The sequence below is a fragment of the Trachypithecus francoisi genome, unplaced genomic scaffold (genome assembly GCF_009764315.1).
Source record: "Trachypithecus francoisi isolate TF-2019V2 unplaced genomic scaffold, Tfra_2.0 Lachesis_group15, whole genome shotgun sequence".
NCBI classification, from domain to species: domain Eukaryota; kingdom Metazoa; phylum Chordata; class Mammalia; order Primates; family Cercopithecidae; genus Trachypithecus; species Trachypithecus francoisi.
This window is the reverse complement of record NW_022681460.1, coordinates 6,011,070-6,033,049: the sequence shown is the minus strand read 5'-3', so window position 1 is coordinate 6,033,049 and position 21,980 is coordinate 6,011,070. Positions and strand designations below refer to the sequence as shown.

At 38.1% G+C, this 21,980-nt stretch overlaps 1 long non-coding RNA gene across 1 annotated transcript in view; it reads left to right on the top strand.

The window, feature by feature from the left end:
- The window catches only part of LOC117097969, a 44,127-nt gene extending 23,246 nt beyond the window's left edge, over positions 1–20,881 (top strand). The window contains exons 2-3 of the long non-coding RNA XR_004443120.1: positions 6,865–7,000; positions 20,392–20,881. This is a non-coding gene — a long non-coding RNA (uncharacterized LOC117097969). The remainder of the gene's footprint in view (positions 1–6,864; positions 7,001–20,391) is intronic.
- The last annotated feature ends 1,099 nt before the right edge of the window (positions 20,882–21,980 follow it).

Sequence of the window (21,980 nt, the reverse complement as noted above, 5' to 3'; positions counted from 1 at the left end):
ATAGTTTATCTAGCAAGACATTAAAATTATTGGGTTTAATGCTCAGTAGACTCTCACAACTAGAGATGAAGATTTTTCAAGGCATTGCATGATGATGGTTGAAACTGAGGGAGGTAATAGTGTTTCAGACAAACTGTGAGGTATTAGAAAAAGGAAAGGGCAAAGACCAACACTTAGGATACATGCAGTTGTCCTAGAAGAGGGTAAAACCCTTGAGATCATCATACTTAAGACAAACATGGAAGATGGAATAGAAAAAATAATGAATTTTCAATAGGACTGAATAATTCAAATTCATTAACTATGAGAGTGAATGAAATGTATCTAACGAATTTATCAAGAAGAAATTTACTGGTGATATTTACCAGAATTTTTCATACAATGTTTATAGAATGGCAAAGATATAAATTTGATTGTAATAGATTAGAAGAAAATGAAAAGCAAGGAGTTTGATACTGGAACGCTAGAATATTTTTCAAAATATTTAGCGATAAATTTAGAGACAGATGCATAAACTCAAGAGTGCTCAGCATGTGAGACCAGGTGAGTGGCCAAAACCCAAAAGGTACTGTTTACCATTCACAAGAGAAGAATGAAAAGTGAATGGCACCCCTGGAGAGGTGTAACACAGTGGCTTGTGCAACTCAATATATTGTAATAAAATGTACTGATATAATAAAAATTGGGGAAGAAAAAGATTTGAATGGGTGCAATTGAACATATTAAGTCCATAGTACCTCTGGGCTGGAAATAAAGGAATGTAAAGAATTAAGTTGCTTTTCCTGGTTTATGGACATCAATTTGGGCATTATTATCATATAGACTTTATTTTAAATGATTGAGGTAGATAAGGTCACTCAGGAAAGGATGCATACAAGAGAGATAAGTCATCCCATGATTTAACTCAGAAGATTTCCAACATTTAGAAATCAGATAGAAAAGACTCCAGAAAAAAAGATGAGAAGGAATAGCAAGTGATATAAAAGGACAAAAAGAATATATCACCATAAAAGCCCAAAGATGAAAAGATTTTGAAGAGGCAATGTTTAACTGAGTGTAAAGATGTTGCGTTGGATGAAGAGAGCAAGTAGCCACTATGCTTGGTCAAATGATGATCTCAACAAAGGCAATTATGATGAGAATTTCAACCTTCTACATAGCTGATTGGCTGCATTTACATGATCTTAATAATCCACTCACTTCAACAACATAACTTTCCTATTCCAGGAAACTTTTCCCAGAAAGATAAAAGTTGCAAGTAACTGTATTGTTTATTTCATAAATTTCTTGAAACATAGAATGAATTACACACCAAGACCCTTGAACCCCTTACTCCCAAGCCTTGCCTTGTGTTCACAAATCTTATTGTATCATGACACTTACTCAATGCTAACAAAGCTTTCACATTGAAAGACTAAAATATACCACACTGCGAAGTGTCAATAAATATCCCAACTTTGATTTTGTGTGTGTGTGTGTGAGAAGCTATTAAGACTGTGAGTCAGATCTCTTACCATGGTTAAAAATAAATGCAGCTTTGTTTGATCAACAGGGTGTTTTGGTACCATGCTGGCAAAAAATGATAAACAGAACTTTTATGGAATGAGTTGCAGAATAATAGGAAGTAAAACACCAGAATCAGTTTGTATATATAACAAACATGGATAGTTTAGTTGTAAGAAGGAGGTAGGTAGGTTGACAGATGTTAGACTCAAGGGAGAGATTGTTTATTTAATGTTTTTAAGATGGAAAATTAAAGCCTATATGATGTACACTGAGGAAAATACATCTAGAGGAGAGACAGAAATTGATGATGCATAAAACAGAGTGCGAAACCAAAGAAAGAAAGACATTAATCAGATGAAGGGGATGGGATCTACTGGGCATTTGCAAAGATAAGCTTTAATGGAAAGAATTCCTTCATGGCTCCAAGAGGAATGGAAGAAAAAATAGTTTCAGATGCAGATGAATTCATGATTTGTTGATTTAAAGATGAAGGGATGTATTGCAGTCTTTTCAAGCCACTATAGGAAAATATCATAAACTGTGTAGCTCATGAACAACAGAAATGTACATCTCCTAGTTCTGGAGGCTGTAAAGTTCAAGATCAAGGCATTGGTGAATTTGATGTCTAGTGAGGACCTGCTTAGTGGTCGATGTATGGCTTTTTACTCGGTCTTTGCATGGTTGAAAATACAAGGGGTCTCCTTCAGGCCTCTTTTGTAAGGGCACCAGTTCCATTCATGAAGCCTCTGCTTTCATGACCTAATTATTTCCTGAAGGCCCTACCTCCTAATACCACCACCTTGAGGGTTAGGATTTTTGTTTTTATTATTATTATTATTATTTGAGACAGGCTTTTGCTCTGTCACCCAGGCTGGAGTGCAGTGGCACCATCTCGGCTCACTGCAACATCCGCTTTCTGGGCTCAAGCGATTCTTGTGCCTCAGCCTCCCAAGTAACTGGGACTACAGGCATGTGCCACCACATCCAGCTAATTTTTGTGTTTTTAGTAGAGACAGGGTTTTGCCATGTTGGTCAGGCTGGTCTCAAACTCCTGGGCTCAAGCAATCCACTTGCCTTGGCCTCCCAAAATGCTGGGATTACGTCCGGCCAGGGTTAGGATTTTACCAACCGAATTTTGAGGGGACACAAATCTTCAGACCAATGCAAAATATTGTGTTTTCTATTTTTTCAAGTAAATGTAAGCCAAAATGTAGTAATGGGGGACTTGAAGTGGGAGAATTTGAAAAGCCAAGAAGTATGAAGAAAACTCACTCTGAAAGTATAAAGGCAAACCAGGCACCATGGAGAACATATATGTGGTCTACGATCAGTATTATGAGATAAATGAAGGCTGATAAGTCTGATAAATGCTTTTGAAATATAGAAGGGGAATATTATCATTGTTTATAGGAATAGAAAGCCTTCTGAGGGTAGCAGAATGTCTTGAGCACAGTGTCAGGGAGAACCTGGCCAGAGGGCCATCCACAGATACCTTGGAAAGCAGTGGTAGCACCAGGCCCCTGATTAACTTGGAAGCAGCAGAAACAAACCACATTTTGTTCATCTCTAAAGCTTTACAAATGATGAATAACAGTATTTCTTCAAGTGGTTTTTTGTTGTTGTTGTTGTATTGCTTGCTTGTTTGATTTTTTGAGGACTCAGCACTCAAAGTCTTCAAGCATGTGTTTATGTAATGACACCAGCATTTCTCTTTCCTACCATATACTGACCTGTATCTTCTATTGATGATAGGGAGTTAATCTCTGAAATCTAGCAGGGAAATATTAGATAGCAAATATTTCAAGGTTTTTAAAATACTTTCCACTGACTTCTTAAGTTAGATGCTGCAGTTGTTAGGTGAAATGTAGTCAAAACTTGGCCAAGGCTGAATATTGATGAGGAATGCCTTGGTTCTTTTGTGATATACTTCCATTTCTAGCTCTAAATATAATATTTACTTTCAGAGGAAGCAATAAAACAATAACCTGATTGTTTTAAGGTCTCATACCATATACACTGCAATTGAAGTAAAAGATCTCAATATTAAGAAGCCATGTTGGTTTCATTCCTACATTTGTTAAATGTGGAGCAGAAGCACTGACTTGAAGCAATGATTTGAAGAACACGCTAAATTTAGATTTTTCAGTCATCCTTTCTGACGTCCTTTTCCTATAATTTACTATCAATTAGATGATTCACTTCCATCTGCATCATGCCACCTCCCTTTAGAACCTTCTATAAAGAGCTTGATGTTTCCTAAATATATTATACAAGCTGCCTTATATTTGTGAGGCCTCTTTTGGAAGTGTCTAAGCTGTGAGGCTATGGTCATTTTAATTCTATATTTCAAATATTTAATTCAGTTTGAACTAATTATGAATAACTCAAATATTTTCATATCCTCTTCTCCTAGTTATTTAAAATACTATATCCATAAAAATAATTTTGGATATTTCATGTTTATAGTTATTTAAGAAATTCTATTTTAACTCTCCCCGCCATATCTTCTATATGAGAAAAAGGTTGGTTACTACACATGATGTGTGTATGTCATCAGTCAACCAAACTAACAGTCAAGAAACTCATATAAGATGCAGAATTGAAGAGAATTAACACATGCTCATAGAATGTCTCCTAGCAGAGAAAGAATTATTAAAATTATATTTTAAAATCAGAGTGCATATGGAAAATAAAAGAAAGCAAAATTTTTAGTTATTTGGGATCATAAATATTAATTATAGCAAACTCTGTACTTAGCTGTGGAAAGAATATTGCTAACATTTATTAATATACTGCCTGAGGTTTCTGAGTTTGTTTTAAACTCTCAGACACAAGATTTAGTTCAGTAAGATTTTAACATCCCATGAATTAAGCCTATGTGCATAACACTTCAAGCATAATATTATGCAGGATATTTATTCAGTTCTAGTGCACTACAATTAAGACTCATAGATACAGTAATTTTCATCACAATCACCATGAGACATTCCATTAACTTATGAAAGCTGAGTTCTGCTAAACATTCTGATTGTTAACATGAAACAGAAGGTCCAAAATGATTGGATTCATCTTCTCAATTTTCTAAGTTTTACTCTTTCCTGTATTTTTTTATGTGGCAACTGTTGAACTTTTTGCAAAAGTTTGCAAAGTTTTCTTTTATAGCATACGCCATGTTTAGCTCACAGTACTGGTTTGGAGAATTTGGGTGAACTTACCCTTGCAACTTTTTGAGAATTTATGAAGTTCCAGTCATATTTTATGTAAAGTGTTTTCCCTCAGATCTACCAGGAAAAATACAAAATGACCTTACCCTTTCTTATGATGCACTGAAAATGTAAGTCTGAAAAGCAAAAGCCTGTAGAAATGTCAATATCAAGAAATGACTTAACATGTTGGTATCTCACTCAAGATACCCACTTAAGATAGTTTCCTCTAAAATCTGTGTGTTTCTTTTTTTTTTTGCAAGTGACTGTAGTTTTTGCTATTAGTTTTCCTGTTGAGACTTAAGCTCCAGTCTTAATTATATATTACAAAGGGTAACTCCTGTGGCTTCTCAAAATATGAGCATGCTTTTAAAATTTATCTTGTGCATTAAATTCTGTGAAAGTTATAAAACTGCAATTACTAGTTAGTTCAAAATCTAGTTGAAAAAGCTGTACAAACAATGAAAATTAATAAAAGCATAAGATGAGAAAATATTATATGAAAGAAACATACTATATCTGCTACAAAAAATCAGAGGCAGAAGAGACTCTATTCACTGTAGTGTTCAGAAAAGGTCTCACGTAGGAATTGGAACTTGAGTCTAGCCTTAAGTGTTGGGTAAGATTTGAGTCAACAGGGAAGACCAGGAGAGGAAATTCTGCCAGGAGAAGGGCATTACTATGAAAGTGAAAAAGCATACAGCATGTTCTATGGATAGGAAAACAGGTCTGGCCTGATCAGAATATTCTTTTTGGAGATAGCAGAATGCCAGTTTGGAAATGGAAGTAGGGAGACCTTACATTCTAGTTTAAGAAAATTCAATTCTACCCTGTGTAGTTGGGGATATCCTGAGGGTTTTTGAGACACACGAGTAGCATGATGAAATGAAAAATAATGGCAGTATTGCCATCTATGTAGGATAGAATGGAGAGAACTGGATGATTAAGCAGACATGAATTAAAAGTTTTTCTGTAGGAAGAAAAAAGAAATGGTGAATGTTAAGCAAAAAAGACATAGAAAGAAGTAATGTGGTATTAGGCGAATCCCCTGGGGAAGTGGTGTTGGATACAATGGCTAACATTTGAAAGTTGCACATTTGGGAGACTTGGAGAAAGGTGGTACTGATGACAGTAAGTGTGAAATTAAGAAGGAACACCTGGAAGTAGGGAGTGGGGTGTGAAGGGGAAGGTATCACATGTGTCTGTAGACTCATTCCTGAGTGGGAACACGGCATTTAAGAGGGAGGGTCCATTAGGCATGTGTAAGGCTTGAGTCGAGTAGATTCAACTCTGCACAGCCTGAAGATTTTCTTCTCAGTTCACAGCACAGTACAAATAATTATTCAACTCGCTGTTCCTGCTGATTAGTCAGTGGGTCAAATCAGTCACTGTAGCCATTCCTAATCAGTTAACTTTAGGCCTCATATCTAAAAGCCGCAGACTTACTCTGCCTTCTCCTGAAGTAGAATTTAGAAGCATAAAAATCTGGGTAGACTTCAGCTCCAGAGATACTTAGAATAAACATGGTGCATAAAATCTCTCTGAATCTCTTCTGTTCATCCAGTGGAAAAAACTATCAAACTTTGTACCCCACTGCTATTCCAGCTATTGCTATTTCAGCTCAATTTATAAGGGAAAAGATGAATTTACATGAGACCTGTCGGGGGTGGGGGGTGGGGAACTTTCAGCTATGTGCTAGTCCAGTCTATAGAAAGGGCTTCTTTCTTTTTTTTTTTTTTTTTTTTGAGGCGGAGTCTCGCTCTGTCGCCCGGACTGGAGTGCAGTGGCCAGATCTCAGCTCACTGCAAGCTCCGCCTCCGGGTTTACGCCATTCTCCTGCCTCAGCCTCCCGAGTAGCTGGGACTACAGGCGCCCGCCACCTCGCCCGGCTAGTTTTTGTATTTTTAGTAGAGACGGGGTTTCACCGTGTTAGCCAGGATGGTCTCGATCTCCTGACCTCGTGATCCGCCCTCTTGACTTACTTCAATCGTCTTAAGAATCAGCTTCTTTTTGACTCATTCATTTAGTTTTATGAGAAAATGCCTCAAGTTTTCCACTTATTTTCCTGTGTCTCCATCCAATTTTTACTGTCTTTTCCACCAACAACTAAGTATGACTGATATTGTTTCCCTGTTTCTCTCCCATTCCTTTATAGATAAGACACTCTCCCTGTCCCCAAAATGAACAGTGCACCCAAGGCAAGATTGAAGCCGGGTTCCAGATGCACTTCTGCCATTCATTGGATGTACAAACTTCTGCAAAATACTGATTTTATTCTTTGTCTGCAAAAGGTATTTTGAATTTTCAGTTAATTGCAAGATTCCTGTCAGTCATTTTTTATTTTTTACTATTTTGTCTTTTAAGATAAAATATCTCTTTTTTATTCTTGTCTGTAAAATGTAGATTTTGACTTTTCGGTTAATTGCAAGATTCCTGTCAATCCTTTTTTTATTTTTTACTTTTTTGTCTTGTAAAGATTTTCTCCTACTCATAAGACCAAACATTCACTTTTTTGGCATCTATATTGTTGTGAAGAAAACTCGGCATTTATGCGAATTAATATGGCTGTAATTTATGACCCCTAATCTGAAGTGGGAACTCAACTCTGCTCACCAAACATCCAATAAGCTTCAACTTTTCTGTGCCCCCACAGGCTGCAATGACTGTCTCTCACTACATCTTCAAGCCTCAAAACTTAGTCCAACAGAACCCAACAAACTCAGTAGACAAATAGCAGCCACCAGATGAAAACTCTCTCATATTCCCACTTAGAAATTGGCACGGCCCCAGCCTCTGCACCAAGCTTTTCCTTTCAGCCACTCCGTTAAGTGAGAGGCATCACTCCTCTTACATGAGATCCAACCCTGCCGCTGTGCCACACCCTCATCTCCTCAAACTCCCAAAGGGCTTTCCAGCTTCAGTGCACCCCTGTATTTCTGACATCATCAGTTTCTACATCTCTATGGAATCATTGCTGTCATACAGATGTGTTCTGGCATGTTCCATCTTAAATAATGCTTTTTCCCTCTGACCAAGTCCATATGCAGCCATGATCCATTGTTTTGTACCTTTTCAGAAACATCCAGAAATGGCTTTCTATGCTTACTTTCTCTACTCAACCCTCACCCCATCAATTCCCACACACAAATACACACACACACACACACACACACACACACATATCCACTGACACCATTCTTGTTAGGATCACTACAACGTCATGTGACCCAATCAAATGGTGTGGTCTGACCGGCTTTAATTTGTTCCCTTGGCCGAATTGATCTGAGCAGTCCTTCCGCTCAGAAACCCAATCTTATCTTGGCTTTCATGAAATCACAGTCCCCTGTTTTTACTCTTACTTTTGTCGGTGTTCTTTTCTCATTGTTGCCTGGCAATTCTAATTTCTCTACCTATCGTATACTGATAAAATTTCATAGAGCTTAATCATGGTCCTATTCTCTGCCATCTTTATTTTTTAATCTCTTGGTGGTCCTGTCCATATGACTTTATGTTAATATTTGTATGTTGAGGATTCCAAAGTTGTGTGTTCGATTCTTGACATCTCCGTTTGATTGTCTCACAGACAACTCATGCTTTATAAAGAGTCACTTTCTGGAGAAGCTTGCCCAAACCACTAAATTCCTTCCCTTCTGCATATCCATTGTGTTCCTTTGTTAACACTTATCAGAATGTGTGCTAATGTATTAGTTAGGCTATATTTTTATTTTTGTCTGCCTGCTTCTTTTGGTCTGTCTCCACTACAACACCAAAAGTGTTGCAAGTGGCCAGGGATCATCTTTTTGGCTCAAACTGATGTACACCCAGCACTTAGCAGATTGTATAACACACATTGCATATCACACATTCAGTAAATATTTGTATGTCCTATGGATTTCAGCAATGAGAGGCTTTCCATTCAGCAACCCTTTTATGTGTCCTAGATTGCTAGTAAAAGTGTGAAGTTTAGGATATGACTGTTTCCCATTGCAGAGGGCTTTCCCATGTGGTCACTACAGATGAATGCAGGGAAAATAATTTGAAAAGAATCAGTATCAAAACAAGTAAATTACATGCAATGACAGCTTCTCTTCTTCCTTCAGCAGCACTTGTGAGGAAGCCTTTGGTCCGTATCACATGTAGAATGATAAACAGTGTCAGCTAGGGAGGGTCACGGGGTGGGAGGGGAGTGGCTCTGGGCAATTCCTGGCTACCCTGGTGCTGATTTTACCTGTTTTCTCCCATTTCAGGAAGTTTCTCCGCATGTATGTGAGATAATTTTAAAATCTGAATATGCTCTAATGTATAGGAAAATGCATCAATTATTCCCAAATATTTGTCTTTATAAGTTAATTACTTGTTATGAGTTGGAGGCACATCGCGGTGGATCCAGACACACTGATATTCTGCGTCAAGGGAGAACTTTTTGTAAATACCCAGAAAAATTATATCTTTACTTTTCAATAGTAATTTCTAAAAAATATAGAAATACTTAAATGCAGCAGTTGGTAGCAAGCTGATGACAGCTGTAAAGACTCCCTGTCTGGATCTAACCCCTGAGCTGATACTGTCACAATGTTTAGAAAAAATAAATTTTTCTTTTTTATTCTTCTATTTTTAGTCTTTTTTTTGTCTCTCTGTGAGGCTAAATTTCACTGAAACAGCCTCATTTTTCATCTCAGAAACTCTATTTTTAGGTAATTAACTAGTGAATGCAACATTTGATTGAATTTTCTTAGAAACTTTTTTCCTGACTTAGCTGGCCCCTGAGTAATAAGAGCTGGCAGGGCTCTCTCTCTGTGTCTCTGATTATATTAATTAACTCACTCTTACTCTGCAAATTTAATATAGAACAAGTATTTTATCCAAACTTAAAAAAATTACTAGAGGTTAAAATGTTATGTAAGTTTAATAAAATAAGAATAACAAAATTTGTCTCCCTATTCCCTATCGAGAAAGTTAATCTTATAACCATTCTCAGATACCGTTTCTATTATCATGGAAAGGATTGCTTCATCGATGCCATTTTCTCTTCTTATTACCATCTAGGAATGAAGGAAGCAGAGTAATAGATGATGTGCCCATAAACCAGTCGAGAGTACCCTTTGCTGCTCGGCACTTCCGCACACTGTACTATTTTTAAATGAAAAGAGACTTTCCATTTGAAGTAGGCCTCCTTATCCTTACAATCAGTCTCCTTCCATTTGAAACCTGCCACAGGGTTGACAGCTGCAATCAAGTAGGCTAAGTGTTACTGCTGCCCTGAATGCTCAGTGTCCTCCCCTTCTCTCCAGAGGCCCTGGATGATGCGTCCTCTGAGCTAGGTGCCCAGGAGAGCCTGAGGTGGCTCCTCAGCTCCAGCCTCCCTGAAGTCAGCCCTGACAATGAGCTCCACAGAACCTTGGTGGAGAGGAGGATGTAATTTGCATCTGTAGCGTACAGGGAATGTGTAAAAGAGCTCCCAACTCCAGCTTGTGTAAGGGAAAATTAAAGAATAGACTGATATTTCTAGCAGAAATTCAGCATGTGAGCAAATTACCAGAAGTGGCAAAAAGAAAGCTAAATTGAGAGAAAGGTGTAGGTAACCTTAAAAAAAGAAATTACATTTTAAGACTTTCAAGAAATACATTCTGAAGTAAGCTCATGTAACTGGTACTCTGCTGCATTTAAAACACTTTTGTTCCTGTTTCCAGGTGGGTAGTACTACAGATTTGCCTCTGCAACTAAAAAGCCATTCTTTATATGTGAAAGCAGAGCACTTCAATGTGTCCTAATTATTTTAAGAATGTAATATTTATTGGCTTTGCTAGTGTGTAAATAACTTGTTCAGAGAAAATGTTTTACACTTCCCTTTCGTGACTGCAGTCCTTGGCACAAGACCTAATTCATAGCTGGTGCTGAGGATATATATATAAGAGCTGTTTGTGACATATCAATTTCTTGATGGTCTCCAAATCCATTTTTCAGGGTCAGTGCATACTTTAAAAGGTAGGTAAGCCCCATGCCTATTCCTTACAACTAGTCTGACATTATCCTCGGATGGAGAGAGGAAAATCCTTCTCATATTTGCATGATTACAGGCAGGGGCTGACAGTGGATGGGGGAGTGGAAGAACTTGAATTTCTCCTAGCCATCTGTGTTTCTGATTTTCTGCGTCTATGGAATTTTCCTCTTTGCGTTTCATCTCCTGTATATACTGACCATTTTTCATGAGTTGGCAGCAGCAGAACACCATTGCAGTGGCTGAAGTGCCAACTATGCCATTGTGAGAGGTGAGCTGACTGGGGAGGGGCTGGTATGCACTGCAGCTCAGCACAACCATGGCAAGTAATAATGGGCCCTGCATCCCAGATGTCTTTTTTTGCTTCATGCTTGAAATAAGTTGCTCATTGCTCCTCACCACAGACCCAGCCTCCCACCATGTGGCTAATTCCCATTTCTTCCTTTTTGGATCTCCTCCTGTTACTTCCCAAGACCTGTCAACTCCCAAATCCACCAGGTCCTGGCCACTTATTATGCACAGTGGTTTCAATTTCTCTTCCTCTCAATCCCAGTGCATCCAGCTCATGGCCAATTCTGATATTTAACTAAACAAAAATAGTTCACTCCCTTAACCGGTTCCCTTGAGCTAGTTCTTAAGCATATTATTTGTATCCTTTGCATTTTATTAACTATAAGATATAGAGAAAGACTATAAGAACTCTATTATTGATTATTAAAATCAATAAATGCAAGTTTAGTCAGGAGATTGAGACCATCCTGGCTAACCCAGTGAAACCCCGTCTCTACTAAAAAAAATACAAAAAACTAGCCGGGCGAGGTGGCGGGCGCCTGTAGTCCCAGCTACTCGGGAGGCTGAGGCAGGAGAAAGGTGTGAACCCGGGAGGCGGAGCTTGCAGTGAGCTGAGATCTGGCCACTGCACTCCAGCCCCGGCGACAGAGCGAGACTCTGTCTCAAAAAAAAAAAAAAAATGCAAGTTTATTCAAAGAAATATAGAAAATAAAGAGAAGAATGAATAGAAAGATAAAGATGCCAGTATCCCATCACCTATGACTAATCCATTTTAGTATTTGGGTAGGTTCTATAGCTGAATGTTTTTGTCCCCCGAAAACTCGTATGTTGGAACCTGATACTCCATGCAATAGTGTTGAGATGGGGCATTTGGTAATTAGGTAATGAGGGCTCTGCCCTCACAAATGGAATTAGCGTTCCTTACAAAAACTTGAGGGAATCTGCTTGTTCCTTCCCCTTCCTTTCATTAGATGACACAGCCTTCATACCCCTCTTCTTTACCATTCATGTGAGGATGCAGAAGCAAGGTGCTGGTGAGGAAGAGGCCCTCACCAGACACCAAATCAGCTAGTGCCTTAATCTTGAACTTACTAGCCTCCAGAACAGTGAGCAATAAATTTCTGTTGTTTATAAATTATACAGTCTAAGGTATTTTGTTACAGCAGCAGGAACAGACTCTGATAGAAATTGGTACCAAGAGTGGGGTGCTGCTGTAATATGTTCCTAAAATGTGGAAGTGGCTTTCGAGTTGGGTAATAGGTAGATACTGGAAGAGTTTTGAAGTGCATGCTGGGACAAGCCCATATTGTTGTGAAGAAACTGTAAAGGGTGATTCTAGTGGGAGCTCAGAAGAAGATGAGGGTGTAGAACAAGCTTGTTGAATGCACAGCCTGCTGGCCACATGTGGCCCAGGATGGCTTTGAATGTGGCCCAAGATACATTTGTAAACTTTCTTAAAACATTATGAGATTTTTTGGGAATTTATTTTTGGCTAATCAGCTATCGTTAGTGTTAGTGTATTTTATGCGTGGCCCAAGAGAATTCTTTTTCTTCCAAGGTGGCCCAGGAAAGCCAAAAGATTGGACTCCCTGGTGTAAAGACAGGTTCAGTCTTCTTAGGGATTACCTAAGTGGTCCTGATCAGGATGTTGGTAAAGATATGGATGGTAAAAGCCATTCTGATGAGATAAATAAGGAACATGTTATAGGAAACTGGAGGAAAGGTCCTCTTTATAAAGTGGCAAAATACTTGGCTAATTGTGTTTGTGTTCTAGTGTTTTGTGGAAGGAGGACCTGATGAGCAATGAAGTCAGTTATTTGGTGGACGAAATATTTAGGCAAAATGTTGACGGTGCAGTATAGCTTCTCTTGATGCTTATGGTAAAATGTGAGAAGACAGAAATAAAGATGAAATTTATAATCATAAGATTACTCTTTAAATCTTAATTTAAACATGAAAAAAATTCTCAGCCTGGCCATGTAATAAAGGATGAAAAAGTCTGTTTGGTGGAGAACACCAAAGGTGTGGCCAAGCAATTATTTGACAAGGAGATTAGAATGAATCATTGGAAGCCAGGTGTTATTCATCAATAAATTGGAGAAGAATGACCCCAAAGGCATTTTGGAGATTATCAGCACTACCATTTCCATCATAGGCCCAGAGGGTCAAGGTCTGGGGAACAGGGCAATGTCAAAACAGGAACCTTCAGCCCTGGAGACCTCACCCAAGACTCTGCTTGTGGAATTCCAGGGCAGCACTTCTCTCTTGCCCCACATGTAGCTGCCATGAGCCCAGGTGCAGCACGGTGTGCAGTGGCAGCCCTTCGAGAGAGCATAGGTGATAAACCTTGGCAGTGGCTGCAAGATGCCTTCTCCACCGGTGTGTAGAGTGCACAGCTGTGGGGGCGCAGCTGCCTCTACTTAAATTTCAAAATTTAAATTCCACTTAAATTTCCCACAGAGCCTCAGGGCCCAGGCAGAGAAAGACCACAGCACCTGGACTACTACAGAGATTCCCTGCTAGGGTATTTCCCACTGGAGGCCTGAGGCAAGACCACTGCAGAGAGTTCACTCTAGGACAGTGCTCAGTGGAGCCATGGGGTGTGACTTCCTACAGCCTTCGGGGCCTAACCCCTTCTGCAATAAGTCCTAAAGGAGGCACGCATCTTCAGAGAAGGTTATTCTCAAGCTTTAAGATTTAATGTTGTTCACTATATTAGATTTTGGAATTACTTAGGGTTAGTTATCCCTTTCTTGCTTCCTACTTTTTCCCTTTGGAATGAAAATATTTATTCTATGCCTGTCCCACCATTTTGGAAGTACATAATGTACTTGCTTTCACAGATGCACAGCTGAAGGAGGATTTGCCTCAGAGTGAATTATGTCATGAATTTCACCCATATCTGATTTAGATGAGATTTTGAACTTTAAACTTGTGGTTGGTGCTGGAACAGGTTAAGACTTTCGGGGCTAATGGGATAAAATGAATGTATTTTGCGTGTGAGAAGGACATGAATTTTGGGGGTCCAGGGAGAGAATGCTGTGGTCTGAAAGTTGGTGTTCCCTGGAAATTCATATGTTGTAACCTAATACTCAATGCCATAGTATTAAAAGATGGGACATTTAGGAAGTGATTAGGTCATGAGGGCTCTGCGCACCTTTATAACCACCTTACAAATACCTTAGTGGCTTACAAAAGGCTTGAGGGAGCCTACTTGCCCCGTCTCCATTTTTGCCATGCAAGAGACACACCAAGAAGGCAGCACCTATGAGGAGCTGGCCTTCACCAGACACCACATCTGCTGGCAGCTTGATTTCGGAATTTTCAGCCTCCAGAACTCTAAGCAACACATTTATGTTGTTTATAAATAATATAGTTTAAGGTATTTTGTTATAGCAATAGGCATAGACTCACAGTAGATTATCTTCCAATCTTATAAATCCTTTGCAAAGTGCATGTATAATTCTTTTATAAAGTATGGGTTATAATGAGTACAGTAAGTCCGCATTTAATGTTGACCATAGGTTCTTAGAAACGGTGACTTTAAGTGAAAGATGTACAGAAGGTCCGCAAATAACATTGTTTTCTTCAACATGGTTTTGTTCTAACAACTATGAGAAAAAAATTGGTTTTATTGTACATCAATTTGTGTAAAGTCCCAGTTTCCAAGAACCTTTGAACAAGGTTGAATGATAACTTATCATGTATAGTTTTATTTGAATTACCCTTTATATTATGTTGAGCATTTATCTATGTAATTATGTGTTCAATGTTAAAAATCTCAACCTCTTAACATTTTATTATATGGAAACAATGCAATTTTTAACTGTTCTTTTATTATTTAATTCAACTTTCCCAGTTCCCCAAATTTTACTGTTATACTAATGCTGTTGTCAATACTTTTAGTTATTTTTTTTCTTTCAATATATTCTTCAACCTGCAAGGAAGTTGCATTAGTTAGGGTATTGATTAAATTTATGTAAAAAATGCACACAATACAAGTGGCTTAAATGAATGAAGCATTCATTTCTCTCTCAGATAATAGGGCAGTCTCAGGGAGACTAAGGGAGGTGAGATAATCCAAGTTTTCCTTCTCAATGTCCATGTTGACTGCTTTATTTGTCATCAAGCTACAGGGAAAGAGAGAATGAAGGACACAAATCTTTCTTTTCAAAGCGTTTGTTCCTTAAATTTCTTATGCCATTTCCATTCCCAGCCAACTGACCAGCATTTAGTATTAAGGTCTCATGCAACCATAGGAATACAGTCTCTGGATGGGTGGCCACAGTTTAAACTGGGGTGCTAGTGGTTTTTGGGCAAGTGAAGGGGAAAATAGAACCTGGGGAGCAAGTAGCATACCCTAATGTCACAGGGTTGTTGGATCAAAGTATTGGATAATTTTTCTAATTCTTGAAACATATTTCCAAATTATACTCTTAAGAGTGTTAATTTTATGTGTCAACTTGACTGGGCTAAGGAATGCACAGATGTCTTGTAAAACATTATTTCTGTATGATTCTGTGGGGGTTTTTCTGGAAGAGATGAGCATTTGAATGAGGAGGCTGAGTAAAGAAGATTCGCCCTCACCAGTGTGGGTGGAAAGCATCCAATCCATTGAGGGCCCAAATAGAATAAAAAAGCAGAGGGAGGAGGGGCAACTTCTTTCTCCCTGAGCTCTGCTCCTCTTCTTCTGGGTTCAGACACTGAAGCTCCTACTAGCAATATCAGAATCACAGACTTAAACCACAGGTACCCCTCAGTTCTTAGGCCTTTGGCCTCAGACTGAATTACATCACCAGCTTTACTGGGTCTCCAGCTTGCAGACAACATGTTATAGTACCTCTTGGCTTCCAAAATCATATAAATATTTGATCATGTGAGTCAGTTTTTATAACATAGGTCTCACTGTCTCTCTGTTTCTCTAGAGACCCCCGACTAATACAACTCTGCAATATTTGCATTGCTGTGAACCCTGACTGTTTTGTTTCAGATTTATTTTTATTAAGAAGATTAAACATTTTCACATTTATTAGTTGATTTTATTTCTTCTTTAGCTCATATCATTTGCTCAACAATAAATATATATTTTTATATTCATTTCTTTGAATATCTCTAATTTAATCTACTAGGTTTCTGTTTCTTTTGGCTTACTGCCTTGTCTTGAACCAGCTATCCCACTGCACTTTACTTTCTTTCTCCTATGACACTTAGTCTTGCCTTTATTTTAATAATTGACCTAGCTGTCTCTCTTTTCTATTTATACACCAGCAGAGGACAAGTCATAGTAGTCAGAGTTTAGAAAATGACCTTTTTTAACTTCATAGCACTGTATTACATGGCAAGTTTGATTTTTAAAATTATTTAATTTACAGATGCATAAATCATCGCAGGTTGTTTACTATTGGGAAAATTACAACATTTCCTTACACTATGCTAATATCATCTTTGCAGGTGGGAAGAAGTGAGTGAATCAGTCACAAGAGATTAAAATGTTTTTATCACGCATTATTATTAAGAAATTCTTTCATTGGATTCACTGGTTGAGGATTACCTGAATAATCATAATCCAAGTCCCCTAAATTTGAATTAGAGAAACACAAACAGTGGTCGATCTGCTTCCAGTTAAATTTCGCAGTTGCTTTGTCATATGCTATTTTGTTTTCTTTCCTACTATATCTCCAGATAATGTAATAACACCTGGAAGAAAATAGGTATAAAATACATATGTGTTAAACTTGTTGTCTAATGAATGAATTATTGTGCATTTCTTTGACAGGTCTCAATAGTAAAAGAAGTTTATTAAAAAATTAGTTGGTCATTCTGATTCAGTGCTGCCCAAGGTGGGTTGCAATGGGTCACATGATACAAGGAGACTTTAGATTCAAAACTATTTGGAAAACATCATAAATGTTCAATTTTTTGGAGCGCTGTAAAGGATGTTAGCATATTATAGACCCTAAAATGTCACGTAGTAAAATTATCTTTTTCATTTAAATTCTAAATGATTTTTTGCCATACATAGGTATGTGTATATGTATTTGCATATTTAGGCACACATATATGCACACGTGTGCACACATGTATATGCATAAAAATCCACAAACATAATTTTTTAAAAATCATTTTAGAAAATATGTCCTAGGTATTTTTTGGTTAAACATCAAGTAATAAATTTCTTGTTATGCAAACACATATGGATATCTTTCCTGTGTCAATCACTAAATATGGACAGCTTCTGAATTACGATAGTTAAACTTAAGATTTTGAGGCTTCATGATGATGTAGAAGAGACATGCGTTTAGTAGAAATTGTATTTTGAGTACCCACACAACCATCCTGTTTTTCACTTTCAGTGCAGAATTCTGTAAATTACTCATGTAATTTATTCAACACTTTTTTATAAAGCAGGCTTTGTGTTAGATGATTTTGCCCACCTGCAGGCTAACATAAGTGCCACGAGCATGTTAATAAGGTAGTCTCGGCTAAGCTGTAATGTTCAGTGGGTTAAGTGTACTAAGCGCACTTTTAACTTACAATACTTTCGCCTTATGACTTTTTTGTTTTTTTGGAAACAAGGTCTTGTTTTGTCACCCAGGCTACAGTACAGTGGCCCCATCTCAGCTCACTGCAGCCTCCACCTGCTGGCCTCAAGTGATCGTTCCATCTCAGCCTCCTGAGTAGCTGGGGCTACAGGCACACACCACTACACCTGGCTAATTTTTGTATTTTTTGTAGAGACAGGGTTTCACCATGTTATCCAGGCTAATCTTGAACTCCTGAGGTCAAGCAATCCACTCATCTTGGCCTCCCAAACTTCTGAGATTACAGGCGTGAGCCACTGCACTCGGTCAATATGATGGGTTTATTGGGACATAGCCCCACTGTAAGTTGGGGAGCATCTGTATCCATATGAATGAGCAAAATGTAGGGTCACCTCCATTATTGAAAACCAAATACTTTCAGTCTATTCCCCTACAATTTAAGCCAACAAAAGTCACCATCTGTCTTATTCTAACGGGTAAACTTTTCTCTCCATTTCTATTGCTACCAAGCTAACCTAAGCTTTAAATGACTTCCACCTGATCTGCCCCAATCTACTCCTGATGGAACTCACAAATTTCACGCACTCTCCACATTCAAATGAGTACTTTTTAAAAACTATATTTTGTGCATGATTTTAGTTCTGAAAGATTTGTTATGACACCTTCCTGCTTTTGGATAGAACACCAATCTTCCCAAGATGGTATCAAGAGTCATTCAAAACTAATTTTGATTTATCTTCCTATTTCTTTATCCATTGTGGTTCCCACATGCCTCATGCTTTTTAGAGCAAGATGTATTTATTATCCATAAGAATCAGATGAGTTGTTTCATAAAAATGCAGATTTCCAGATTGCCCCCCCGATACCTGGAGCCATTAAGGCTGAGCAGAGTTTCTCCAAAACGGATCTATGTCTCTAAAGCGTATTGTGTTTGCACAGATCCCAGAATGTGCCATGAGCTCTCTTATCTTCATATCCGGCCATGAGCTCTCATATCCTCAAGCCTTGCTCAGAGCTCGTACATCTACTTGTATCCCTCCCTGTTGTTCTATTGAACTTATACTGACACTTCCAATATTTCTCTCAGTGTGATACAGTTAATAACTTACTCTACCGTTTTTCTCCTACTACACGTTTTTTCTCTTAGTAAACGTATTTGTTTCCTTTTTGAAGTGTATTATATTGGAATCACTTAGTTGGGATCCACAGTGCCAAACTAAACTTTCCAGTAGAAAATAGAAATGCAATGGCTATTTACTAAATTACTAATAGCAAAAACCATAAGTATATTTTGTTCCTGATTTAAAAAAAAACAAACATAATGATGTATTTATGCATCTGTGCTTTAGTGTGGTGAAGAAAAATGACAGTTATAGATCAGCATTTATGTTATTTGTATATAATGTTGCTTAGATTTTTCTGCCTCTCCAATTGTTTTCCATAAAATATTCCATAAAATTCCATGAAATCTTGTCTCTAAAGTGGAAAAAGTTGTAAAAGAGGACACAAAGAAAAAACCTAATTCAACATGACTTTATATAACTATTTGTTTGAAAAATGTTTTTATTCTTTAGTCTTTGCTAACTTGCTTTTCTTATACAATTGATAAGAGTAAAACATAATTGCTCTTCACCTGAAGAGCCCGCATGCCACACGGATTTGCAACAGGCCATCTATTTATGTCACTAGAATCTAAGCAGCCTAAGTCTTTGTGTTCTGTCTGGTTTAGTCAACTGGATATGACCAGTTTCTGGCACAATGCCTTATGCATAGTAAATGCTCAGCAAATTAAAATCCTGTATTTTAGAGGGAAAGTGGAGCATGCACAACCAAACCATGTATTATTTTAAGCATTTAACTCATTATTTCTCAGCAATCCTATAATAAGAGCTATAGCTATCTTCTCCATTGTACAGTTGAGTAAATTGAGTCACTGAAAGGAAAGAAAATTTGTCTGAAGTCACAGTTGGGAAGTATCAAGAAGTGGGAGTTTTACCTGGTCATTGATGCTAATCTGTGTTCTGGGTCTCTGTTGCCTCCTGATGCTAGCAAAAAATGATGGGAGATCCTCAAATTATACTTGGGCTGAAGTTACGACACAACCTCAAGTAACAGTTTACTTCTTGAGAGTATTGCTCTGTGAGTGCACATTTTCTTTGTGAGTCCATGGTTTCTCCAATGTATAAGTAGAAGTACACTTCTTATTCTGCCACATCCTAAACCCAGCCTTATTTTTGAGTCACTTCTGACCAACTTGGCATTATATCATGAGGATAAACCCACCTTCGGTGGAGTCATGTGAACTCATCTTTCATCTGAGAAACAAGTCTGATGTGCCTGAGTAATTCTGGGAACTGCGTGTCTCCAGAAGTGCCATCCCCTCTTCTAGCTACCTTTGACTTTCTCTGGATATTTGTGTGGCTGAATTTCTTTCTTTTCTTTTTTTTTTTTTTTGAAATGGAATTTTGCTCTTGTTGCCAGGCTGGAGTGCAAGGGCTGATCTTGGCTCACTGCAACCTCTGCCTCCCGGATTCAAGCAATTCTCCTGCCTCAGCCTCCCAAGTAGCTGGGATTACATGCATGCGCCACCATGCCTGCTAATTTTTTATTTTTCGTAGAGACAAGATTTCACCATGTTGGTCAGGCTGGTCTTGAACTTCTGACCTCAGGTGATGCACCCGCCTCAGCCTCCCAAAGTGTTGGGATTACGGGCGTGAGCCATCGCTCCTGGTTGTGTTAGTGAATTTCTGACTGGCACTGTTAGGACCCACCACAAAATAGGAGACCTGCTTTGTAGTGATGCACTTGAGCATGGCTCCAACACTGTGATTTCCCTTTATCTTTCACATAGGCACGAAGTGGAGTCTACTCCAGAGAGATGGATCACTCAAGATCACAATGCCATATTTCTTCTCCTTGGAGAGGCCTATTTAGTGAAAAGGATCAGGCATTTTGAGGAAGAAATTCTAAAACAAATCAAGAAGAACTTGCCAGGTCCAGTTGGAAAGTCAAGTGGTACTGTTAACTAACTGCTTTGTGAGTCAGTACCCTGGTGAGTCCTGCAGTATGTCTAGTGCCAGGTCTACCTGTTTCCAGCTTTCTCTTCTGCATCACTGTTCCTTATTATTTGTGATTCAGCATACTAGAGGCATGCTGGAAGCCCTTTGAGATAGGCAGGGCAGATAATATTAATTATTTAAAGAAAAGTCATACTCAGACAGGTTAAGGGACTATACAGATGGGAGATACTGACTTGAAACCAGTTCTGCTTTCATACCATTCATTGCATTATGTAGAGGATAGGACTGAAGATAAAAAATATGCAGCAGTCCTCCATCCCCTTATCTACAGTTTTGTTTTGCAGTTTCAGTTACCCATATTTAACCATGGCCCAAAAACATTACATGAAAAATGTAAGAAATAAAAACATTCATAAGTTTTAAATGGCACACCGTTCTGAGGAGCATGATGAAATTTCACTGTGTGTATTATTGTGTAGAAAAATCATAGTGTATCTAGGGTTTGGTACTATCTGCAGTTTCAGGAATACACTGGGGTCTTGGAATATATTACCCTCAAATAAGTGGGAGGGGGACTACTATATCTCCAATGGTAAAAATTTGATACAATTAATTTATAATTAAATAAGATGGGAGTTGGGTCCATTTATTCCTACATATCAAAATGTACTATCAGTGCTGTATAATACTACTTTATTTATTTATTTATTTTTGAGATGCAGTTTTGCTCTTGTTGCCCAGGCTGGAGTGCAATGGCATGATCTTGGCTCACTGCAACCTCTGCTTCCTGGATTCAAGCGATTCTCCTACCTTAGCCTCCCAAGTAGCTGGGATTACAAACATATGCCCCATGCCTGGCTAATTTTTGTATTTTTGGTAGAGACAGGGTTTCACCATGTTGGCCAGGCTGGTCTTGAACTCCTGATCTCACATGATTCACCTGCCTCACCCTCCCAAAGTGCTGGGATTACAGGCATGAACCACCACGCCTGGCCTATAATATTACTTTCTATGTTAATGTAAATATTATCTTCAATATAGTAGCTACTATTCACATATGAGTAGTACAACTTAGAGACTGAATTTTTAAATTTAGTTAATCTTAACTAGTTTAAATTTAAATATTTATTTGTAACTAGTTTAAATCTAACTTGTTTAAATGACCACCATATTGGACCGTATGGTTCTAGATTCTTACGGTTATGAAAATGTAGCTGATGAGTACGAAAAACAAGAATGAATCTTAGGACTCAACAATATATTGAAGCAATTTATTTGAAGTAAAGGACTTTAAATTGCTATTTAAAAACAAACTCAGGCCCAAAGTGTAAAACTGTTGACCCTTTCCAATAAAACCAGAAATGACTTCAGACCCAGACTCTATTGAAATTAACAGAACAAGAGTTTGGAAAAAGAGGCA